A 27,098-nucleotide genomic window follows, 5' to 3' on the forward strand; every position below is an offset into this window, starting at 1 on the left:
ATGACTGGAATACAGTAGGGATGTACGAAAGTCACTTACCTGGTCTCGCAGCTTGCTTTGCAGTGGGGGGGGAGGCGCTCTGCTTCTCCCCCCAAAGTTCAGGCCAGGGGGGGAGGCTTCCCACCTTGCCCGGCTGAAATTCAGGCCGGGGGGAGGCTTCCCACCTCGCCCGGCCGAAATTCAGGCTGGGGAGAAGCGCCCCGTCTCCCCGGCCGTGAACTTCAAAAGAAAAGTAAAAAAAAAAAAAAAAGCCCCGTGATAGGCTACGTAACGATTTACATAGCCTATCATGGCTAGATCTGCAAAGTCAGCCGTGATAGGCTACGTTAATCATCACGTAGCCTATCACGGGTGACTTTGAAAAAAAAAAAGTGCGTACGCAAATGGCGGCCCCCATAGGGAGCCACCATTTGTGTTCCTTATTTGGTCCCTGTAGTCTACGTAAAGATTTACGTAGACTACGGTGAAAATAAGGGCAACGTTATTTTCCCGGCCCCGACGAAGACCTGCCAAACTGCCGCCAGGACCAGCCACCGGGAGTGACATTCGTGAAAGGTAAGTCCCATCCTGGGGGGGCGGGGGGCGGAGAATTTCTCCCCGAACCTTCGGAGGACCGAATGCATTGGCACTCGGCCCCCCGAAGTTTCGGGGAGAAATTCTCTCCCATACCTAGAATACAGCAATTGATGGATATAACTTGTTCAAAAAGAACAGGAGGAACAGAAAGGGAGGTGGGGTTGCACTGTATGTGAAAAATACATATCTCTGCACAGAAATACAGGAGGATGACCTTGGTAGCCCCATCAAGAACACTTGGATCAAAATAAATGGAGCAAAGAATAAAAGGAACCTGGTGGTTGGAGTCTACTACTGGCCACCCAACCAAGGAGAAGACAAGAATGAAACTTTTGAAAAGTAAATAGCCAATGTTTCAAGAAAGCATGATGTAGTAGTAATGGGGGACTTCAATTTCCCCGATATTTGTTGGGCGACAAATTCTGCAAAACATGGCCCCTCCACTGGCAAAAAATGGAGACGAATGTTAACGAGCTACAAGACAGACTCACAATGAATGAAATTACGACACAAGCTCTTTTCAAAAATATCTCTGCCAGAATTTCTCAACTGGAGGCCTTCACGTGCAGATCCAATGTACGTATTATTGGGATTAAAAATCTGCTTACTGATGTAAATTTGCCTACCTTTGTGGATGAGCTTTTCCATGAGATACTCCCTGTGCCATCTGATTATTTACTTGATACTAAGCAGGCATTTTGTGTGTCAAATGCTAAAGGGTCTGACCATATGATTATAGTTCAATTTGCAAGAGTCTTCACAAAGAATTATATCCTGCATTTGGCAAGAGAGGGTGGAAGTCTTTTTTGGAAACAAGATAAAGTTATGTTGTTTCCAGATTATATCAAAGAGGTGGCGAATAAAAGAAAGCCATTCATCAAGGTGAAGAATATGGCAAAACAAATGAACACACAATATTATTGAAAATATCCTGCTACATTTTGCATTGTTTCTGAAGGTCAGATGAAGACGTCCCTAAATCATGAAATGGCGGAGGCATGACTGAACATAAAAATGCATGAGATTTCTGTTCCAACTCTATGAAATGGAATTTTTAAATACGCTTTGTTAATTGTTTATGTTTAGTCTACATGATTCAGGCTAGGCCAGAAGATATCTGATTATACATATACTAGTTTACTTTCTCTCATTTTTTTCTCTTTTTTATTTTTCTTTAAATTCTCTTTTTCCAAAATAGATATGATATGCTGTATTTAAATATTGTTTGAGGGTGTATTGAACACACTCATTTATATATCCAGTATAAAATATATCACTGATTGTTATAAGGTTGCTTTCAAACTTTATTATTATATAAAATTATAATTTCATATTTTCTTTTCTTTTAAAAAGAAATCACCATTATCATCATCATCATCATTACTATAAGATTACTCAGTAAGATTTTTGGTTGGTGGAATTGTTAAGCTTTATTATTACTATTATATTTTAACTTAAGGGCAATATATGGTTACTGGGATTGAATTGTAGGCCTGCTTTCTTGATATAAGACCGATGATATGATATTGAAATGTAAGGTTGATTATTAACCTGTAATATTGCTAGTGATGTAGGTACATTTTTAAAATAGAATGGCATCTGAAGCCCAAGGGTATCGGAGTTTAAATTTAACCCTTTGAAAGAGGAGAGGGAAGAGGGGAGAGGAAAGAGGAAGATTGCTTTTTTCTTTTTCTTTTTCTTTTCTTTACTTTTCCTTTCTTTTTTCTTTTTGTTACTGTTGTGTCCTCATAAGAATTTTGCATTGTTGGGAAACTGTAGTTATGGATCAGTTTGTTGGTATTGTTTATTTCATTTATAAAGACAAAATAAATAAAAAGTATTTATAAAAGTAAAAGTATAAAAAACAAAACAAAACAAAACATGGCCCCTCAGGAAATTCTAGGGATTTGCGTTGCCCATATTTTCGCCGTAGTCTACGTAAACATTTACGTAGACTACAGCGACTAAATAAGGAACGCGAATGGCGGCTCCCTATGGGGGCCGCCATTCGCGTACGCGCTTTTTTTTTTTTTTTAAGTCACCCGTGATAGGCTACGTGACGATTCACGTCGCCTATCACGGCTGTCTTTGCAGATCTAGCCATGATAGGCTACGTGAATCGTCACGTAGCCTATCAGGGGGCTTTTTTTTTTTTACTTTCGCATTCGCGGCCGGGCGAGGCGAGGTGCCTCCTCCCCGGCTTGAATTTCGGCCAGGCAAGGCGGGAAGCCTCCCCCCCGGCCTGAATTTTGGCCGGGCGAGGCGGGAAGCCTCCCCCCCGGCCTGAACTTTGCGGGGGGAGCAGCGAAGCACCTCCCCCCCACCACGAATGGCCTTCGACGACAGGTAAGTGACTTTCATCCACCCCTACTTATAGGCTGCTTAAGTATTTACGTAGCCTATCACGGCTATAGTGAAGAAGCAAATGGCGGCCATGGACGCAGCCACCATTCGCAAAGCAAGAATGGCAGCAGGTAGGTGTCCCATGTCGTGCACCTTTCATTGGGTGGGGGGGCTTCATTTCGCCACAGATTTCGGGGAGCCAAATGCACTGGCATTTGGCCTCACCAAGATTTGTGGTGAAATTCTCTGACATCCCTTGGAAATTCCTGACTTGTGTGGCAGCTAACTTCCTCCTACAGAAAGTAGAGGAAGGAACTAGAGGATTGGCTGTTTGCCATGATAGGCTACGTAAATATTTACATAGCCTATCACAGCTCAGTGAAGGGATGCAAATGGCGGCTGTTACACCGGCCGCCATTTGCATCCGCACACCTGCCGCAGCTGGATGTCCGGTTGTGGATGCACCCGGCCGGTGGCTCCACGGAGTAGCCGCAGAGCGGAGCCAGCCAGGGAGGATTCCAGGGTGAGGGATGGAGCACCTCCCCCCCACCGCGGATGCCACTTACGAAATAGGTAAATGGTTTCATACATCCCTACATACTTTAGTGTTCAGCAGCTTCCCAGGATCTTCCAAATATTAAATTTCTGAGGATGAATTCTGTCTACATGTTGTGTCTAAGGTGCAGAGAGATGATTGCATAATGAAAGGCAAGGATACCCATGCACACTCCTTGGCCACCCACCTCATAGGTAAGCACAAGAACCCAGAACCCAACCCATGAGAATTTCTCCAAATTGTCTTCTCTTTTTCAATTTCTTTTCAGAAGCAATTTCATTTCTATCGAAATGAATAAGAATGGTTGGAAATAATGTGGGAGAAATTTTTGGTGCAGCACTAATTTGTGGCAGACAGTGGTGAGGATTTTCAAGCATATTCAAGCAAAACACTCAATTCCTTCTAAAAATTCTATTTTCTATGCTCTTACTAGACGTTTTCTTTGTCAACATCAACACTGTAGCTACTGATGGATTAGGAATTTTATTTAGTGACGGGTCAACCCCTTCAAATCAATTTGCAATTGGCTTAGCAATTATGAGCTCACTTGACATGCATTTTTTTTGGGGGGGGATACTTTTTGAAGATTTCACTCCTGGGTTCCAACTTTCACACATGTGCCATACCATTTTAGCCCAGTGTACTCATTTGATATACTGAATGCATGAGGGAGCTCTCCAGAATGCACCCAGCTAGCTTCACCCCTTAGATGCAAGACACTCCCCCCAGACAATGTGCAATTGGCACATTCTGAAGGGGGCTTACATGTGTACAAATGTATGCATATCAGGGTCCTGCCACACTGGGATGTGAACCTTGATTTGCATCCCTGTGCATCTGTACATGCATAATCCCCCTTCAAAGTAATGTCAATCAGGCATCAGCCAGAGTTGTGGCCAGCTCAAATCAATGTATTGGGGGGGGGGGAGAGACTGAGAGAGAGAGAGAGAGCACTATCCAGGCACATAGAGAGCCCCTTAACCCATTCAGAACCTATGGTTACCGAACAACTGAACAGGGCTATTGTCTCCTGGGAACTATAGTTTCCAAGATAAGCCATGGTGAAGAGCTGCTTGGAAATTCAATCCTGTCCACTTCCCAAACAACTATATTTAAGGATTAGAGAAGGTTTTCGACTTGGGTGGAGGTCGGCGACAATATAAACACCTGTAAGAAATAATCAAAGATAATTGACCCATATAGAGAAGATACTTCCCTAATAAGAGGCTGATCACATAGTTCACAGCAAACAGCAAGAGTTTCTGTGAGAGTAAGGACTTAAAGGCAGTGGAGACTGGTTGCTCCAATGTTGGTAAGGTAGTGACTCTGCTCCAGGTTTCAGTCAGAACCAGTCAGAACTCTAAAGGAGTTAGAAGCACCTTGGATAGCTCCTTTAAAGTTCTGATTGAAACCTGAAGCACAGTCCCCAGCCTCCACTGCTTAATGATAAGGAACTTTGTACATGCACCTACAAAGCAACTGGTTAGGGATGTGTGAGGAAACTGCTCTACCTGGAGGGCACCAGGTTGGGGAAAAGGCTGTTCTACACATTAGATTTCTGAAAGAAGGAAACATGTATTGGAGGGTGGACTCCTTTCCTGAGTGGGGGCATTTGCCTCCCAGCAAAAAGTCCAGTGATAGCCTAGCTCCTCACCCTCCCAAAGGTATTGTGGCTGGGGTAGATGGGAGTTGTACTCCAAAACATCTGGAGGGCATCATATTGAGGAAGGCTGGTATAGAACAAAAGACTTTGCCCCTTCTTCCCAAAGTGTGTGTGTGGGGGGGAGAGAGAGAGAGATATTTTACCTTAAAGTTGGAAATTTCCAGTTATATTCAAATTGTCCACCATCTCCAATGACTCTCTGATTGCCTACTATGGCTATTTTGAGAATATATGGAATGGTTCATGCAGCCAGCATCCTCAAGTGATTATGTTTGGTAGGCTGCCAGTGACACCATAAACTTCCAGACCCAATTGTATGGGCTGCATGTGTGTAAACTGGATGGACCTTACTCTAAATGTGATGATGATGCAGTTGAAAGTTTACAGGAAGCCAGATTTTCCAGAATCAGCAGAAGCTCTTGGCTAAATACATGTCTGTGCACATATTCAATAAGATGTCCATGGGGGATATAGGTGAGCGAGCCAGCTGGTAAGATTTCCAGAAAGCCAAGTTAGGGTCCCCACCACCACCTCGTACCTAAACCAACTATAAAACACATTTTGAATGCTTGTAATGGGTGAGATTCAACTTCTCTTAAGGTGGTGGATATCATCCAAAGACAACATGACCTTAACTAAACAATTATGTATGTGTGAAATGTGCTGACCAAGCCCTTCATATATTACTATTTTTATTTATTTTCCAGTAAATTTTCCTGACACTATTAATTTCTGCTGGCTTATTTTTTATCAGAAGAACAGCATTTGCAATGAGGAAAGCAAACCCTTTGTTCCTTTGTGTAGCACTGAAATTTATATGTTGAGCTGAAGGTTACAAAACACAGATTTCATGATACCTCAGATAATGAAACAATAAAGATGTTTGAGAAAGAGAGAGATTTAATTAAATGTGAGGACAATTTTGCCCCCTTTGATAGTTTCCTGTTTTATCTGCCATTTCACATGCTGAGTTGCAGCTCAGAGGTGGGGAAAATGTTACCCTGTGAGGGCAGAACTATTATTATTATTATTATTATTATCATCATCATAATTAGCATTATCGTTAGCATTATCATTGAATTTATTTGTTTTTAACCAATGAAATGTGATCCCTGCTGCTGCTGCTGCTGCACCAGGTAAAAGTTGTAATCTCAAGTTTTTCCGTAAGAAACTGTCTTTTATATTCTGGTTTTAACATCCTTGCCATATCTATGAATTAGACTTAATTTCCACAATGCAAATAGGGATGTACGGATTATGAAAATTACATTTTGTCTATGTGTTTGTTTCACAGGTAGGGATGTCAGAGAATTCCGCCACGGACTGAAATGGGATTGAATTCCCTTCAGTCTGTGCCACAGAATCCTCTGCGGAACGGCACCACGAGGTCCTGCGGAGCCAGCAGTCATGCAGCTTTTTTTTTTGTCATCTGCACAGAGTCGCACAATTTTCATAAATAAAAACGCAAGGTAGTATATTCCGATAATAAATACATACTTTAAAAAAAATGAATTGTGCTCACCACCTTGTTTGTGGGTGTTCTTTTTCAATTGAAATCCTCCGTCTCCATTTACTTTCAGCCAAAACACTTCCTCCTCCTTGGGGCTTCCCAAAACAAGGCTGCCCTAGCTGTGCCGGAGCGATGTACTCTTTGTTTAAAGCAACGCTGTTGAAAGAAAGAAAGAAAGAAAGAAAGAAAGAAAGAAAGAAAGAACCTTTCAAAATGACCATGCCGGTCTGGAGCCCTGCACGAGTATTATTCCCCCTGCTAGGCTTTCTGTTTCCACATCCAGCCTTGTTGGTGACATGGTGAGGATAAAAAGAGAGGAGAACCAACTCTGTGCATGTCTACTCAGAAGCAAGTCTTACTGAGATCAATGCGACTTACAGCACCCCACTTGCCCCCAGCTCAGCTTTGTATTTCCACATCCAGCTCATTCGCAAACCTCCTGTTAGTTATCTCACTGGGTGACTTTGGGCTGGACTCTAACCGCTACATCATACTTTTGTTATGAAACTCATCATGAAGAAAAAGAGACAGTATAATGAAAAGTTCTTTCTGAAGCAGTCACACTTCACTTGTACAAATGCAGCATGAAGGGAAAGATCAGCAACCTTCTCTTTGTTTGAATGAAAAGCACACTCTGCACATGCTCAGGGAATGGACAAAATGAGGAATAAACATACCAGGGAATATGAAGAACTATATGCTTCGTGTGTGTGTGTGTGTGTGTGTGTGTGTGTGGAATCTCCTTCCATCCAGGTGTTCCCTGGAAACCCCCCTCCCATTCACCCAAGGGTCTTCAGAGATTACTAACAGGAGGTCTGCGAATGAGCTGGATGTGGAAATACAAAGCTGAGCTGGGGGCAAGTGGGGTGCTGACATGTGTAGGAGTAAGTTTCATTGAACTCAGTAAGACTTACTTCTGAGTAGACATGCACAGAGTTGGTTCTCCTCTCTGCTCAGCTTTGTATTTCCACATCCAGTTCATGGCAGCCTTGTTTTGGGAAGCCCCGAGGAGGAGGAAGTGTTTTGGCTGAAAGTAATTACTGCACGTCTCAGGGCAGGGGGGAAAAACACGTAAATATCTACAAAAAATAGACTTTCTTATGGAAGTTATGCAGAATTACAGCTGTCGGAATGGATTTATCTTCGTAATTCTTGGAACGGAAAAAAAAGAGAATTCCAGGGGCTTGCGAACGACGGTATGGACCACTGGCCGCAAACTGCGGAAGTTAAGCGGCATGGAAGGTACACAATTCATACATCCCTATTGTCAAGCACCTTTCACCTGCTGTCTGCCCATCGACAGAATCGGATTTTGTTTTGTTTTCAAATTTGCACAAATTTGCACATGCAAAATTGTGCAAATTCCCACAAAATATAAAACTTCCCCTAAAATGCGCATTTTCACTCTTGAGCCTATGGGGGAAATGTGCATTTTTGGCTCCCCCCCCCCATATTTTTCTATGACAAAATGTGCGTACAATTTTGGAAAGTAAAAACAAAAACAGAATCTGCCTGATGGGGAAAAGCCAGTCTACTGTGGAATCCGTGGGTCAGATTCAAATCTGAAGTCATTTGGTTCCATTGTTGATTTCTCCATCATCCTTAAATGCAAACAGTAGTTTGCACTTTCACAGGTCAAAGTCCATCCTACGTCTGACTAGCAGAAATGCCCTGGTCTACCTTATTGGCCATAAGTAGCCCATCACTATTAGGATGCCACCCAATGGGCATTCACTGGCCTCAAAAGCTGTCTGCCATCCTGTATTTGACTAGTGATGCCACCAAAATTTGTAATAACTCAGAGATCATGGTCAAAAACTTGGTCAAAACTTGTCTGTTTGTAATGTTCACCTTTGTATGAGCTTGGATAGAAGTATTACAAATTTGCTACTATGTTTGGAATTGAATTGTGAGCAGATCCATCTTCTGTCCTCCATAAACTGGCAATTGGTGAGTAAATATCATATGATATCATCACTCAGACAGGCCACACTGGAACAACCAATCAGAAAGGGAACACATAAAGAAGTGACACATGATGTTATAGTGCGCTACATGATTCCAGACTACAGCTTCCAAGATGCATTTTGATACTGCACATATGCAAAACCTTGTATACAAATATTGAGATCTTGTATTCCAGGAGAACTCTTATCTGAACTTACATGGATGAATACATTAGTTTCTGAGTACATAATGAATTCCCTAGGGGTTAGGGATGGCGTGGGCACCCAATTCTATCTGAGAATCCTGCGGACCACCACCCCTGCCTGCACCCCCGAGCCCCATTCGCCAAGCCCCTGTACCCACTCACCACCTGCTTGTGCTTGCCAAGCAGCCTGCACTTACCCTGGAAGCCTTGTTCTGCTCCATGATCTCCAGTTCTTGAAAAAGAAATGGCAATTGCAAAAATGAGTATATTCTCATATGCATGAAAATGCTCATTTCTTGTGAATGCACATATTTGTGTATGCATGGATATGCACATTTTTGCAAATGTGCATACTTCTGCACATGAAAATGCACATATTTGCATCAGCGTGAAATGTGCATATTTGCAGAAATGAACATTTGCGCACATGCAAAAATATGCACATTCACAACATGCACATTTTCACATATACACAAATACGCACAGTTTTGTGATCACCATTTTAATTTGTAAAAAAAAGTGGTGACCGCAAAGCTTGACAAGGCCACTGGCGTGAGTGCGGGCTGCTCGCTGAGTGCAGGCAGGTGAGAGGGGGGCAGAGGCTGGGCAGGCAGCCGGAGAACCCGGATGAGGTTGAGTTCGCACATTCCTACTTGGGGTAAGTTTGCCCTTCCCAATATTTGGCTGGTTTAGCCATTAAAACTGTCTTTTGCTGGGTAACATGTCTTCAAGACTGAAATAAAATTGTACTGGTTACCAGTTGTTTTCCAGGCCAAATTCAAGGTGTTGGTTTTGACCTTTAAAATCCTATATGGTTCTGACAACACCAGACAGGCTGCTAAACAAGATCAGCCTCAGATGGCCTTCTCTCTGTCTCATCAGCCATGACGAGGGAGAGGACCTTCTCTGTGGTGGTCCCCACCCTGTGGAACTCCCTCCCTAGGGAACTCTGCCATGCCCCCTCTTTAATGAGCTTCCATCATGCATTAAAAATGTGGTTGTTCAGGCAGGCATTTGGGGTGGGTTAGGGTATTTTTAGAAACACAATGTTTTAATGTAGAATTGTATTGTTTTTAAACTGTTTGTATTGCTGTACATTGCTCAGAGTGGCCGGGTGACCACCACATTTATAATTTATTTATTAATTATAAATAAATAAATAAATAAATAAACAAATAAGGCAGATCTGGATTTTTGTGATGTTGGGGGGGGTGGCAATGGTCACTGACTGTGGCTCTCATGCATGGTACTGATCTCATGCCCTTGGTGGGGAAATAGAAGTGTGTGTGTAAATTCATAGTGCACACGAGGGGCTACAGGCTGTTTCCTCCTAGTCAAGCGGCCAGGATCAAGCAGTAGAAAGCAAGGGAAGCAGAAATATTAGTTGTGAAATGTCGTGCAGGAGAACCCACCTCATTGGGACAGGTTTAGGCTGCCAATATCCATTAATTAAAGCAGAGTTTGGTGGGTCTGAAGCCCAGTGGAGCAGTTAGGTAATTCTGGACTCTGGGGATAATGATTGTATGGGGAGGGTCTTTAGCGGTAGAGTCTGGTGACTTTGATGTCAGTGGGGCAGTGAATCCGCTCTGGGTTTCTGTCAGAACCAGTCAGAACTCTGAAGGTGCTGAACCCTAGCCCCCAAATGGATAGCTCCTTTAGAGTTCTGACTGCAACCCAGAGCAGATTCATTGCCCCACTGACAGGAGCCACCAGCCTCCACTGGCCTTTAGATTGCAATGTGTATTACGTCATTTATTTGAAATGTGGCAAACCAGCCCTGCTGCACTGGGGGGCCCACCTGCTCATTCTGCTGAGAGGGGCCATGGACTTCTGCCCCAAAGTGAGTCCTGTCCTGATGTCACAAGTGCTTGAGCCCTTGAGACTGCTGAGACAAGCATGGGAAGCATGTAATTGCTCCACATGGCAAAGGTCCTCCTGCTGAAAACCTGAGCAATTTCCACTTTGAAGCCTCTTATCTATGGCAAATCTGATCCCTGATGGGAAAAGTGGAGGCAACCAGAGATGGTGCCACCAGCTATCAGACTGCAGAAGCTTCTTTTGCTTTCCTGACAAATCCATGCTCGTATTTCTGGCTGGGTCCTATTCTGCTACTCCTGTTCTTGACATTTCCCTCTTCTTGCATTTTGTCACAGACATACACTTCCTAAAGTGAAGATCCGAATTGACTGAGGTTCCATTAGCCATGTCCTCTTTCAGAATTCTCCATTCCAGTCCCCCCGTGCACCCCCAGTTTTCCGCCATGCCCCCCCAATGGTCAGTCATCATTCTTTGCCCACTAGCATGCTCAATCCTCATTGGGCTGGTTTAGGGTCCTCCCTTCCCTTAGGGTTTTCCCCCCCATAATTTTTGTTTGTCCTTCTACAAACCTTGGGGTTCCCTCAAGCCTGTTGATATCTCCTTCTTGCGTGTGGCTGGTCCAATTTTGTCTAAATAAGGGTTCACGCTCAGGATTACTTTGCTATTTAGATATCTCACAGTCTTCCCCAGCCTGGTTCCCTCCAGATGTGCTGGACTGCAACTCCCATCATTCCCAGGCAGCATGGCCACTGCTGGCCATGCTGACTGGGATTGATGGGAGTTGCAGTCCAACACATCTGGAGGGAACCAGGCTGAGGAAGGTTTTTATACAGGAGGACAAGAATAAAAATAATAGTGGCTGAGAGACAGGATCTGTTATATGGGATTTCTTTTCTTAACAACTGCTATGGAAAACTCATTTAAGACAACCTATCAGTGAGGGAAGCTGGCCTGGAACCAGAGTGTTCACATTGATGTACCAGTTGGAAAATGGGTGGGAAGCAGCTTTAGGGTGCATGTTTAGACAGGAAACAGTCCTAAAATTCCCAGCATGCTGGGAATTGTAGGACCTTTTTTTCTGTTTAAACATGCATAGGTGGTTCAAGTCAGCTCAAGGCCCAAACTATCTGTGAGACTAAATGCACTACTTGGAAGCACAACAAGTTTTTAAGGAATCAGAGCATCAATGGTCTTTTTTTTCCAAAGGCTAGTAGCACTGCATGGAGGGGATTTTCATCGAGATCACAGCTGGGGAGGGAAGGATTATGCTATGAGCTGTGGTCCTGATCAAAACTACCACCACCATCCTTTCACTCACTACTATGAATTTTCTTTGTCATCCAGATCCAAGTTAAAGTTTAAGCAGACTTGTCAACAAAGTACCTTCTTCAATCCTTCTGAATGATTTTCATGAACATAAATATCCACACCTCCACTGAGAAAGGATTTCCAATCGTCTTCTAAAAACGGCAAGAAAAAAAAAAAGCGAGCATGTGTTTCCAGGAGGGGCCAATTCTAATTGGGATCAACATCTGAAGATTTGGGGGTGATTTTGTTTGTATTTAGCTGGTGTGCCACTCCCTTAATATCGTGCAAATATATAATGTAGACCCTTAACCCTCTCTGGCCAACTCCTGTTTTTTCTAACATATTTCTTAGCTTTCCATTGCACTTGTAAAACCTCCATTTCTGGTTTGCACAGAACTGAATGTTCTCCAAAATCTCTTTCACACTGTGACTGGTTACTTGGGCAACATTTTCTATCAGCAATGCAGCTGCCATGATGGAACTGTAATTGCATGGGATCATATGCCCCCAGCAATTGCATCTTCTCTAGCTTGAAGGTGAATGAAATCTCTATTACACTGTAAGGGGCTCAGCCACCAGCTCAGGGTAACACAGAGAATGTGGAAAAACTAGGGGAAGCAGCAAGCCTGTGGCTGGGACAATATTGCTTTCAATAGATGTGCCTAGGGATGCTGGAGAAATTCAAGATGGAATAAAATGAGCTCAGATTTCTAAGAATCAAACCTGCAGAATATACTGCAGAGTGACCCCCTCAGGCCTCACGGTGTCCGTGGACTTCCGGATGATTTTTTACTTTCCCAAAATTTGCGCATATAAATCCGTAGAAAAATACGTAACTTTCTGCTGAGGAAGCTTTGAATGGAATGGGGGACAATACACTAAATGTACATACTGAGTTAGATTATGTAAATACTTACATAAGTACTAAGTAAATATTTACGCAATTATTTCTGTATTTCTCCTCATGACAAAAAATATATATTCGCATCCGTCTGTGGGCGGATGATGGAACGAAAGGCACCTGACAATCCGTGGAACACAGATGGAGAGGATTTTACGCAGTCCGTACATCCCTAGATGTGCCTCATTTTAAAACATTTGCCAGCCATTAATTAACCCGGGGCTCCAATCCTAGACACATTTACTCAGAAGTAGGTCCCACAAAAGTCAATACAACTGGCCTCTGATTCATTAGATCAGTGTCAAATATTCTCTAATTTTAATATTTGAGTTGCCCTGGGAGAGAAGAACAGAAGGGAAGTACAGTCTGGCTTCTGCCATCAGCCAGGAGACTAAGAGCCGCAGGGATGCTGCTGCCCCCCCCCATGCTTCAGAGGAATTACATCCAGCCAAGGGGGTGACTGAACTGGCCCATCCATTACAAGGAGCTCACTTCCCCCTCCCTGCCAGAGGTGGAGGGGAAACATTCACCTCCAACTGCCTGTAGCCATAGGACTGCAGAAGGGAGGGGAAAGAACACTTTAGCTAACAATAGCCACCAATTTAAGCAAAAGCATCAGCAAGGGAAGATGAGTTTGGCCTGAAGTCCATTTAAATGCCCACTTATAGCTCACTACCCTGTCCTGGCCTTGAAAAACTGCTCTCCCTCTTCCTTTCCCCTCCACTTTCCTTCCCTTTCATGTCCTGTCTTTTTTAGTTTGTAAGCCTGATGGCAGAATCTGGGTCTTTTTTGATTGATGTGAGCCACTTTCAGACAATACTTTTCTGAAAGACAATACTTTTCTGAAAAGCATGATAAAAATACAGTAAGGGGGCAATCCTGTGGGGATGGCCTTAAGCCTCCAAACTCAGAGGCTTGGGGCCATCCAATGCAGAGCAGAAGGAGCAGCGGAGGCAATCTTCACCTCCGTGCTCCTCCCACTCTGCATTTCAGCTAGATGGGCTTTTTCACCCATCTAACTGAGCCATCAGGGAGGGGGAGGGAAGGAGGCTGGGGATGCTGGAGGATTCCTTGTACAGTGGCCTACCCAGTCCCCTCTCCACCCATGGGAACACCCCCTTTACCTTCCCTCCAAGTTCACTTTTCCAACCTAGGAGACCCACCCAACACCATTCTCTCCATGCTGACTGTGAAGGGGAGGGAGAGGGGAGCTTGGACTCCTGGGTCTGCAGTCAGAGTGCTGATTCTGACCTTGGATCCAGGAATCCAAATTATCCTATGGGACCTCAGATGCTGTGTAGGGGCCATAGGATTGCTCTCTAAGTATATGAATAAAATAATAAATAAAATAATATTTTCTGCAAATTAACCCATTCATATCAGCAAACAACAAAAAGGACCCAAAAAAGGTACTATTTACCCCACCACCTGCACATTATTTCATTCAGGGTCCTTTTCCCCAACTGGCTACTATTTCTACTTGATGCTATTTTTCTCTTCTTTGCCCTCATTGCCCTTTACATCCTTTGTCCCTACTACTGAGTGACCTGACTGACTGACTGATTATCCATGTGTGATTTTCTATTGTGAGCATCCATCACATCATTATTCTGACATATTGCCATGAAGTCATTGACAAAATCATGTGGGTCATCACAGACAATCAGATAAAATGGCTGGTCTGATCTCATACAGAGACATGGAGGATAGTGGAGGCTAAGGAAAAAAGAAAGAAAATTGAGCAAAGAACAGCACTGGGGGAAAATTAACAACTGACTGGATTCCTTGCAAGATGAAAAAAAGCAGGATATAAATTTATATATATATATATATATATATATATTAAACAAAGTGTTGAATACAGCTCAAATTCGGAAGCTTTTTGAACACTTTGTGTTTGTTAGAAAGTGAACACAAAACAGGGCAAGTTACTTTGGCTCAGTCTCAGACAAAGCCTCAGAGCTGATGTGGGGATGGGGCATGATTTATCTTGGTGAGTTCTTTGTAATAAGTTGCTATAGACTGGAGATGCACAAGAATTTAGTTTCAGTTTCTGAACTTGCCCTGTTCAAATCCTCAAATGCAACCTGGAGCGCATTTTTTCAAAAAAATGTTCACCCATTCCCAAACTTGCAAGTGTGTTAAAAAAAAACGGGGGGGGGGAGCATGTTCACACTTTAGGCAATGGGGAAAATGTGTACACATTCAAAAACTGTGTAATGAAATTATCACTTTTCCCATTCAAAAGAAACTTTTGAAAGAAAAGAAAAACAGATTGCAAATGAGAACAGAAGCAAGACAAACTAAACAATGAAGTGGAGTTTGGAGAATCTCAGTGAACTCGAGCATCCCTAGTTCCCCCATCTCTATGCAACAGTTCTGTGCAGATGTATGTATGTATGCACACACACACACACACACACACACACACAATAGCTGGGTTATTAGTTGTCTCTGATTGGTAGAGTTCAGAGTTCCATGGAGAAATACAGTAATGCATGAATTACCTGAGACAATTAGCAAAGGATGGGCAGTGTCCAGTACTGCCACTCAGCCTCCACCGGTTCTTTTGCACTTGTGGGACTTACTGCTTGTGCAACAGGAAATTTGCTGTTCTAAAAGTAACCCTGGAAATGAATGGAAATACTCATTCCTGGAACAGGACTGGTGAGCAAAGCTCTGTTCTGTATGCTCTACTGATGTGCCCTTCCAGAAGGCAGCATTTGTGATAATATTGGATTGCTTTGGGACCTGCTAGCCTCCTATTGCACTAGTGGTAGGTCCCACTAGTGCATGGGCAATATTGGAGACTGCCCAGTGTGCCCAAACACTGTGGGATTCTTCATTTGTATTGGTTGTCAAGCCTTTTTAGCTAAGGCTTGTCTGTTTTGTTTGGCAGGTAGGTGAGGGAGAATGCCAGTATTTCCCCCATCTTTACTCCCCTATTTCTTCTCCCCAAATCTCCACACTCCCTGTCACCCTTGATGCCATTGCTTCACACAGGAGCAGTGCCAAGGCCAGGCCAACTTTTCAAAACTTAGTCCTGCTTCTGTTTCCCCAAACAAAACAAAGCCTCCAGGCCCTAAGGAGGAGGAAACGAACGAAGGCTTCTCCACTAGGAACAGAGAAACTGCAGTGGTGGTGAGGAAAGAGACAATGTGTTTTGTAAAATCTTCCCTCCTCCCTGACCTGGCTCCAGTCTCTCTTTTTTTGAGGGGGGGATCCAGTTGTCTCCAGATTTAGTCATGCTTTAATGAGCTTCCACCATGCATTAAAAACGTGGTTGTTAAGGCAGGCATTTGGGGTGGATTAGGGTATTTTTAGAAATGCAATGTTTTAATGTAGAATTGTATTGTTTTAAACTGTTTCTATTATTGCACACCACCCAGAGTGGCTGGGTGACCAGCCAGATGGGCGATTAATAAATTTAATTAATAAATAAAATTTAAATAAATAAATGCTTAGAGTAGATCCATGGAAATCAATGGGACTTAAGGTCGTTATAACTTGTTCAGTGGGTCTAAGCATGACTGAGTCTGGATCCAAGACATTTTTTCCCATCACTCAGTGTCACTGGGAAGTACAACCATGGGGGAAAATCTGAATACTTCAAAAAGCGATCTGGTTCATCTGAGCTCAAATAAAATCAGAACCGATGGTGTCCTGTCTAGGGATGTACAGATTTTGTTTAACTCATTCTGTCTGTTTTTCACAGATTGTCAGGCATAGTTCATTTCATCATCTACTCATTGATGGAATTGGATCCCCCCCCCCCCAGCCACTGGAAAAGTATGCAAAGAAGTCCACCACAATTTACATAACTTTCACTGGCACATAATATTTTGCATATTTTTTTTCTTAGCTCAGCATACAGTCAATGAGCAGAGTGCACCAAAAAAAAAAGAGTGCTGTGGAGGCTGAAGAGGGATCAGAGATGTGCAATGTTCGTGTTTTATTTGTTTTTAAAGGCATATTTTCCAGTAATTTGTATGTTCATCAGACTAAACTAGCATATAATTCCAGACAGTTTTAAAAAATGGCCCGCAAGTCTGCTGAATCTACACAATTCAGAAGATGCTGGTGCAATGTTTATTTTTAATTTTATTTATTTCATTTCTACACCGCCCAATAGCCGAAGCTCTACTGTCGAATGTGGCATCTGTGGGTCTGAAATCTGAAATCTGAGTAAGGGACACCATTTGTGTCCCTATGGTAGCCCGTGATAGGCTACGTAAATATTCATGTAGCCTATCACGGCTAAAGCGGGGACGCAAATGGCGTCCCCTACGCCATTTGAGTTCCTGTTTTCTCCGTAAATATTTATGTAGCCTATGATGGCTAAAATGGGAATGCAAATGGCGTCCCCTACTCAGGACACCATTTGTGTCCGCAGCAGCCCGGCAGCGGCTGGAGGCCCCGCTGCAGGTTGGCCTGGCTGGCGGCTCCGCAGCCTGGCTGCAGAGCAGAGCTGGCCAGCAGGATTCCAGGGGGGAGGAAGGGATCACCTCCCCCACTGTTGAGAATTTTGGGGGGAGGAATGAAGTGCCTCCCCCCCACCACGGATGTCCCTGGACGAAACCAGGTAAGTGTTTCGTACATCCCTAGGCTGAATGCACTGGCATTCGGCCCCCCGAAATCCGTGGCGGAAGAGCCTGCCCCCCTGCCCCCCCACAGATCTCCCCCCCCGAGACAAGCCTTATCTGGGGCGGATGTTCCAGATGGCGGCAGCTCCAGCGGCAGCTGCGGCAGCGGTGGCGGCAGTGGCTGGTCTTCCGCTGCCACCGCTGCCATTTGCAGTCTGGTCTTTTTTTCTTTTTTTTTTACCCAGACGTGATAGGCTACGTAAAGACTTATGTAGCCTATCACTTCTGGGTAAAGAAAAAAAAATACGCATACACAAATGGCAGCGGCAACTGCGGCTGCCATTTGCGTTCCTTATTTTTTGCCATTTTAGTCTACGTAAATATTTACGTAGACTATTATGGCAAAAATAAAGGGGAATGCAAATAGCATAGTGGGCGCTATTTGCGTTCCTTTTTGATTCGCCATTTTAGCCTATGTAAATATTTACGTAGACTAAAACAGCAAAAAATAAAGAACGCAAATGGTAGCCACCGTAGCTGCCACTATTTGCGTACGCGTTTTGTTTTTGTTTTTTACCCAGAAGTGATAGGCTACATAAGTCTTTACATAGCCTATCACAGTTAAATACAAGGATGCAAACGGCGGCAGCTACGGCAGCCGCCATTTGCATCCCTGCTGCTCAGCGGCCAGATATCCAGGTGCGGGTGGAGCCAGCCGGCGGCTCCGCAGAATCCCTGCAGAGCAGAGCTGGCCAGGCAGGACTCCAGGGGGAGGGACAGAGTGCCTCCCCCCTGTCGACTTTTGTACATCCCTAAGTTTAAGTGCCTTGAGATGTCTGACAGCTTCGATTCTGAATCAGAGTGGGAGCAGCAGCTAGATCAGAGGCCAGGGGAGGGACCCTCCCTAGTGAGCCAAAACACTGGAAGAGAGTCTTCCCAAGACCTTTACCAACAGATGGCCCAGACAGAGTCCCCTCCCCCTCCCTCTACCTCAAGAATGCAAGTTTGGGAGGAGGGGGGGCATGACTTGAGACACACGAGGGCATCTGGCAAAGCAAAGTGGGAAAAGTTAGGGGCAAGGCTCAGATGCTCCTCCAGGATAGCCACTCTTGGAAGCCAATGTAGGAGGGAGCCACCCTAACAGAGGGGCAACACTGCAAAGCTAGCTTGGTCAGGAAGTTCATACCCCAAACTGCAGGCAACTTTATCTCCCTCTGGTTCATCTCCTCTGCTTAGAGATGGTTGATTAGTTGCTTAGAGCCTGGGGGCAGCCTGAGAGTTTTCCTTGAATGCGCATTTGTAGAGAGACTAGGCTCTAGCAAAATAAAGCCATACTAGCCTGAAGCTTTGTCTGTTGTGGTGTTGATTGCAAAGGGAAAGGATGAACTAATTCTGACAATAGGAATCAGTTTTGGATTTCTCTGACATCCCTAGTAATGCCTAATGCATAGCTGTGACTATTCACAATGTGATATTTTACTCTTCCCCAAGAGCAGACTTGTGCTATGTATAAACACTTTTATCTCCAGCCTCTCCTCTCTAAATGCCTGATATTTGCTGAATACCTACAGGTTGTTTCATCCCCCTTTTCTCTGTCATTCTTAGGTCAGAGAATTTTCAAAGTATTTGGGACACTATAAGTGGCTTAATAATGCTCTGACTCTTTCCAATTTTCTAGTACACCCAGGTGGAGAAAATACACTTCTTGCCAAATAAAAGCAAAAGTGGGGTCAAGTGAGTCTCAGTCTTGTTTCAATCTCTTTTGTCTCTTCTCTGATTCACAGCATCTCTGTGTCAGTTTAAATAGAGGACTTAAGAAAGAAGCCTTTGTTGCACAGGAATTGAGCTCACAATACTGTCTAGGGTCCAAACTAATGAAAAGATGTGAGAGAGGAGTGCAGAAGAAAGAAAGAGGTGAGGGGAGATGGAATCTATTTAGATCACTTTCAGACACAGAATCCAACTGATGGTGCTTCTTAGGCCTGAGTTTAGTCTATGCCAATATTTGCCATGCTAGATCCTTGCATCAAAAAATACAATTTTTGGAGACAACAGTTGGTTGAAGAAAAAAACCCTTTTATTACAAAAATTGATTTTCATTCCTAGGGATGTCAGAGAATTCCGCCACGGATTTCCGCCACGGAAAAGAAACGCGCGTACGCAAATGGCGGCGCCCATGGGCGCCACCATTTGCATTCCTTATTTTGGCACATCTTAGTCTACATAAATGTTTACATAGACTAAGATGGCGAAAATAAGGGGAACGCAAATAACGTAGACGCTACACTATTTGCGTTCCCCTTATTTCGCCATCTTAGTCTACGTAAATGTTTACGTAGACTAAGATGTGCCAAAATAAGGAACGCGTATGCACTTTTTTTTTTTTTTAATCAGCCATGATAGGCTACGTAAACATTTACGTAGTCTATCACGGCTGACTGCAGGGACGCAAACGGCGGCGGCTACGGCCGCCACCATTTGCGTCCCTGCTAGCCAGCGGCCGGATGTCCAGCTGCTGGTGGAGCCGGCCGGTGGCTCCACAGAATCGCTGCGGAGCACAGCCGGCTGGCCAGGATTCCGGGGGGGGGGAGGAACGAAGTGCCTCCCCCCCCAGCCAGGATTCCGGGGGGAGGGACGGAATGCCTCCCCCCCCACCATCAGCATAATCCGCAAAAGGTAAGTACCTTTCGTACATCCCTATAATCATTCCCAAATTATGTTCTTTTGATACATCATTCATTACAGCACTTCCTATAATGCACTAGGATTTTGTGCATTGACTTTCCACTTACATCTCACCATTAGAGAATAGACTCACAACAGTTTCCTTTCAGTTCCATTTCCTTCCATGAATGGAGACACATGGATTCCAAACTTTCCACAAACAATAAGGCAAAACATTAGAAACTGTTGTTCTGCAGTTGTGCTTTTATTAAAAGTTTATTATTTTAATGAGGTTGCTGTTTGGGAAACACAAACTCAAGACTACATGGGGACATAGAACATGGTTCTTTGTATCCTGCTCTGCGCTATTAGATCAGTGAAAATAATCACAAGGGTTTAAACTACCAATAAAGCAAAATGTACTTGAAATGTAAAGGAAAATGTATGTACCAGCATGATATAGCATTACTAGAAATACTGCATAGTGATGCTTATGTTCCTAGGCTCATAGGAAGCTGCCTTATACCAGAACAACCTAATTGTCTGACCAGTCTAGAATTGTCTGCTCTAGCAGCAGCTCCCTTTTTAAACTACTGGAACTGTAGAACACTATCTATGTTAGATGTACTGCATGCAGTATGTCACACACCCATGGATTAATATCCATTTTAGCCTAAGCTGGCCAAATGAGCATCTATGCTAGCATCTATGCTGGCTTCTCTAGTCTAGGGATGTACGAAAGTCACTTACCTGGTCTTGCAGCTTGCTTCGCGGTGGGGGGGGGGAGGCGCTTCGCTTCTCCCCCCGAAGTTCAGGCCAGGAGAGGAGGCTTCCCGCCTCGCCCGGCCGAAATTCAGGCCTGGGAGAAGCGCCCCGTCTCCCTGGACGCGAACTTCAAAAGAAAAAAAGGAAAAAAAAAAAACCCCGTGATAGGCTACGTAACGATTAACGTAGCCTATCATGGCTAGATCTGCAAAGTCAGCTGTGATAGGCTACGTTAATCGTCACGTAGCCTATCATGGGTGACTTAAAAAAAAAAAAGCGCGTACACAAATGGCGGCCCCCATAGGGAGCTGCCATTAGCGTTCCTTATTTGGTCCCTGTAGTCTACGTAAAGATTTACGTAGACTACGGTGAAAATAAGGGCCTTATTTTCACCGTGCAAAGGGCTATTTGCGTTGCCCTTATTTTCGCCGTAGTCTATGTAAATCTTTACGTAGACTACAGGGACCAAATAAGGAACGTGAATGGCGGCTCATTATGGGGGCCGCCATTAGCGTACGCACTTTTTTTTTTTTTAAAGTCACCCGTGATAGGCTACGTGACGATTGACGTAGCCTATCACGGCTGACTTTGCAAATCTAGCCATGATAGGCTACGTTAATCGTTACGTAGCCTATCACAGGGGCGTTTTTTTTTTTTACTTTTCTTGTAATGGCGGCGGCATGTTACACACCCATGCATAATACTCATTTTAGGTTATGCTTGCAGTCAACCCAAAATGTTTTTTGACTTTTGTCTGCATTTTGAATGGTGTGGCTGATACTAGCATCATGATACTTGCATCTCTAGTTAAAAGGATTGGGTAGCAGAAATAAAAAAGTAAATGTAAAACACACACACACACACGTGATGGGCTACGTAACGATTTACGTAGCCTATCACGGCTAGATTTCCAAAGTCAGCCGTGATAGGCTACGTAAATCGTTACGTGGCCTATCACAGTTGACTTTTTTTTTAAAAAAAGCACGTACGCAAATGGCGGCGCCCATGGGCGCCGCCATTTGCATTCCTTATTTGGGCCCGGGTAGTCTACGTAAATGCAAACGCTATTTGCGTTGCCCTTATTTTCGCCGTAGTCTACGTAAATCTTGACGTAGACTACCCGTACCCAAATAAGGAACGCAAATGACGGCGCCCATGGGCGCCGCCATTTGTGTATGCTTTTTTTTTTTCAAAGTCACCCGTGATAGGCTACGTAACGATTTACGTAGCCTATCACGGCTGACTTTGGAAATCTAGCCGTGATAGGCTACGTAAATTGTTATGTAGCCTATCAGGTTTTTTTTTTTTTTTACTTTACTTTGTAATGGCGGCAGCGGCAGCTGGTCCGCCATCTGAAACGCCGCCGGGACCCGCCGCCGAGCGGGACATTCGAGGGAGGTAAGTCCCATCGGGGGGGGCGGAGAATTTCTCCTGCTGCCGCATCTGCTGCCCCTGCCGCCGCCACCCCCGCCACCCCCGCCACCGCCCTGCCACCCCCACCGCACCCACCGCCACCTCACCTTCCGCTGCCCCCGCACCCGCCGCACCGCCACCGCCGCACCCGCTGCCGAAGCTGCCGCTGCATCCACCACATCCACCCCAGGTAAGTTCCGTCCTGGGGGGTTCCACAGGGTGGGCAGGGGGACAGGAGGCCATTCTGCCATGGATTCCAGGGGGCCAAATGCCAGTGCATTCCCGCCATCCCTAATTTTATCACTTCATGGGAACTGTGGTGTTCAGTAGCACCCCTCCAAAAACAATAGACCCAGGAACTAGAGTTGGTTTAGATTTGGATCAGAGAGAGCAAAAAACACTTGAGAGAAGATATTCTCCTAACAAAAGGCTGCTTGGTTAATCATAGAATAGTAGGGTGGGAAGGGGCCTACAAGACCATCGAGTCCAACCCCCAATTAGTCTGGTTAGGTGGTCTGTTCACAATTTCCCAGAGATCAATACAAATTTCAATGTGAAACTCTTTTAGAAGCTTTTTATTGACAGCAAGCAACCTTTTAAAAGAACATTAGTGTATTCACTTACTAATCAGTTGGCTTTGAGGTTCACAATGTTTCACAATGATTAACAAATATTTCCATGAAAATTTCATCATGAGTAAGTGTAATGGCCCCAGGCCTGTAACCAAGTTACCAGTAGTTTTAGAGGGGACTAGAGATCCATAATGCTTTCTGCTTTGGATCATTATTAGTGCAATTCTCTTGCAAAGTGGGTGTCATGTTCCCTTGGCCCCTTCCTTCCTCATGCACACACGCAAGAAGAGAGGCTTCAGTCTCACACCTTTAATTCACTATCAACAGGTTCATTACAGATGTAGATCCTTGAAGACTCTCAGGCTACAAAGGAATGGCAACAGGGGATCCAAATGGGAGCTGCAATGTTGCCAGTAGTTTAAAACAAGACTTTCTTGCTAGAATAACTTAGGGAGGGATGCCTCTCCCTTCCACTGATGCTCCCCTACATTAATCCTCATGCATTGTCAACTGGGTCGACCATCTGAGCTCTGCCTCTAACTTTTCCCTCTTCACTCTAGCATCCCTCAGGTCACACCCCACACTCTCCTCCTCCTCCTCCTGGGTTCTCACAGAGGAGGGAAAGGGAGGGGGGGCTTCAAGCCCAGCCATCTGGGTGTTAGCATCCTGTGAAGCAAGTCTATCCATATCTGAATTCGCTCATGAAGTTGCCTCCCTCAGTTCTGGCTGTTCCCCTTCAGAATGTGAACTGCTAACTATCTCCATACGTTCAGAATCAATCCTGACAGTGGGCCTCTTGGCTGGTAAGATGAGTCAAAGGTCGATATTGCCATCTCAGCACATTCCATGCTAATGAGCTCTGAACTGTTTATCTTATCAGGGCCTAGAATTCTCCTGGGAAGTGGAGCTCTGTTTGTGCTAAGCTATAGGTGTCTATGCTGGGAAAGTTCTGATTGCTTTCCTCCTCACCAAGCACTGTTATTCTATGCTGGGAAAGTTGCAGATTAATGCCAATTAACACTTGCTTCTGTCATGCTGCCTCACTGCTAACATGTATGGTATAAAACCCATTTTACCCCTTGGCTCTGGGTTCAGAGAAGCTGTCTGATTCAACCATTGGGTACTCCTGTGTGCTGTAAGAACTCAATAAAGTCTCCTTGTAAGCAAACCTAAATCTGGATTATCATTATCTTGGCACCGTCAAACCTTAGCAGCCCATGGCTGGGGCAACAGTAAGGGGCTAACATTAAAGAACATTTACATATACTGTAAAGCAGCCTGGTCTGCCTGAATAGTAACCACCTATGCTTAGAATCTTGCATTGCATTCTGAGATTCAGAAGAACTGAGAAGTACAAACTAGGTGAATAAACATTGTGATCCAGGATAATTATGAATTTTGGCAACATCTGTTATTCTGATTAGGAGACAGGTTATTTCCAAGCCCTGCTATTTGAGAACCCCCTTTTAAATGCCGGGTGCTAAGAAATGAACCAGGGCCATCTACATACAAAGAAGTACAACTGAACTACTCTCCTTCCTAGGGATGGCAGAGAATTCCACCACGGATTCCAGTGAGGCCAGATTCTTTAGAATCTGGCCCCCCGGAATCCATGGAGGAATGGCCACCTGCCCCCCGCCCCCCGCGGAATCCCTCCGGGACGGCACTTACCTGGGGCGGATGCGGCGGATGCGGCTCCAGCGGCTGGTCTCCTGGCCGGCCATGGCTAGGCTGCCACAGCCACCATTGCTGTCCTTGCAGCCGTGATAGACTACGTGAGACTTCACGTAGCCTATCATGGCTGGACAAAAAAAAGCCCCAGCGTATGCAAATGGCAGCAGCTATGGTGGCCGCCATTTGCGTGCCCTATTTGTTGCCGATTTATCTTACGTAAATATTTACGTAAGATAAAACGGCAAAAAAAGGGGAACGCAAATAGCGTAGTGGACGCTACTTGCATTCCTTTATTTTTCGCCGTTCTAGCCTACGTAAATATTTATGTAGGCTAGAACAGTGAAAAATAAAGGAACGCAAATAGCATCCACTACGCTATTTGCGTTCCCCTTTTTTTCGTCATTTTATCTTATGTAAATATTTACGTAAGAATGATAGGCGAAAAATAGGTTATGCAAATGGCGGCTGCCGTAGCTGCTGCCATTTGAGTATGCTGGGTTTTTTGTTTTGTTTTTTGCCCAGCCGTGATAGGCTACGTAAAGACTTACATAGTCTATCACAGCTGCCTGGCTGGATGCAAATGGCAGCTGCTGCGGCGGCCGCCATTTGCATCCGCACCAGCCAGTCCGCGGCCGGAAATCTGGCTACAGACGGCTCTGTCCGACTGCCCCGCAGAGTTGAGGATTCTGAGGTGGAGGACTGGATAGCCTCCCCCCCCTTCGAGGATTCCAGGGGGAGGGATGGAGCACCTCCTGCCCCCACCATGAACGGAATTCGTGAAAAGGTAAGTGACTTTTGTACATCCCTACTCTTTCCTTGGTTACATAAGGTGATGATGCCATTCAGAGGCTACCTACCATCTCTGTCTCTTTTCTAGGGATGGCGGAGAATTTCTCCACGAATCTTGGGGAAGCCGAATGCCAATGCATTCGGCCCCCTGAAATTGGTGGTGAAATTCTCCCATGGGCGCCGCCATTTGCGTTCCTTATTTGGGCCCGGGTAGTCTACGTAATGATTTCCGTAGACTATGGTGAAAATAAGGGCAACGCTGACTTTGGAAATCTAGCCGTGATAGGCTACGTAAATCGTTACGTAGCCTATCACGGGTGTGTGTGTTTTTTTTTAAATTCACTTTTTTATTTCACGGCCGGGGAGACAGGGCGCTTCTCCCCGGCCTGAATTTCGGCCGGGCAAGGCAGTGCGCCACCCCCCCTGGCCTGAATTTCAGCCGAGCGAGGCAGGGCACCTCCCCCCCCGGCCTGAACTTTGGGGGGAGAACCGAAGCGCCTCCCCCCCACCGCAAAGCAAGCTGCGGGACCAGGTAAGTGACTTTCGTACATCCCTACTCTTTTCTCACACATGCTGTGATTCTGAAGTAAAATTGTGCTATTCCCAGACACTGCTTGGGACCTGAAAGAATAAACTGCTGATGTCTATCATCATGCGCTCACTAGGGATGGCGGAGAATTTCTCCCCGAATCTTTGGGAGGCTGAATGCCAACAGATTCGGCCCCCCGAAATTGGTGGGGAAATTCTCCGCTGGCCCCCTGCCCCCTCCGGGATGGGACTTACCGTGGCCGAATGTCCCTCTCGGCGGCAGGTCCCGGCGGCGGTTCGGCAGCGGTTTGTCGGGGGTGGGGGCGGCGGCCGGTCTCCCGACCGGCTGCCACCGCCACCATTGCAAAAAAAAAAGTAAAGTAAAAGAAAAAAACACACACCCGTGATAGGCTACATAACGATTTACATTGCCTATCACGGCTAGATTTCCAAAGTCAGCTGTGATAGGCTACGTAAATCGTCATGTAGCCTATCACGGGTGACTTTGGAAAAAAAAAAAGCGCGTACGCAAATGGCGGCGGCCCATGGGCACCGCCATTTGCATTCCTTATTTTGGCACGTCTAGTCTACGTAAAGATTTACGTAGACTACGGTGAAAATAAGGGAACGCTTATTTAAGAAACCAGCAAAGTTTCAGAAGGATATGTGCAGCAGTTCATATGGAAGGCGAGTTCTCCAATTTGGGGGAGGGTGTGATTTGCTATCCCTTCCATTCACCCCTCCCCCAATACTTTTGGGGTAAATTTATATGAAAATGCACATGTCATTAGAGGTGTCCCCCAGGCAAGAAACCTGCAAAGTTTCTGAATGATATACAGTACATGCATGAAAATTTAGAATTACTAGAATTTATTTACATTTCACCAATGTTAGCAGCAGGGGAACATGGGTGGGAAGGTGCTATTGCACTCATGTCCTCCTTGTGGATTTCCAATGGGCATCTGGTTGGCCACTGTGTGAACAGAATGCTGGACTTGATGGACCTTGGTCTGATGCAGCACGACTCTTCTTATGTTCTTAAATAGAGAGTGCCTCTGAGCATGTGCAAAATGTTTTTCATTCACCACTGAGCACTTACATTCTCCCCCTATCAATTCTATTCCCCTCCATGCAACCATCCCTCCTCATCCTACCACCCTCCAGCAACTCTTCATAAAAACAGATGTCTTGTTTTGTGCAACTCCTTTCTACCTCCTCCTTGTTATGCACAAGCTGTCACTGTATCTTCCTCTGCATAACTTCATTTGTGCCAAGACTTCACC

This window comes from Heloderma suspectum, chromosome 4 (assembly GCF_057233095.1).
Source record: "Heloderma suspectum isolate Gila_16-S chromosome 4, 16-S_ref, whole genome shotgun sequence".
In the NCBI taxonomy this organism is placed as follows: Eukaryota; Metazoa; Chordata; class Lepidosauria; order Squamata; family Helodermatidae; genus Heloderma; species Heloderma suspectum.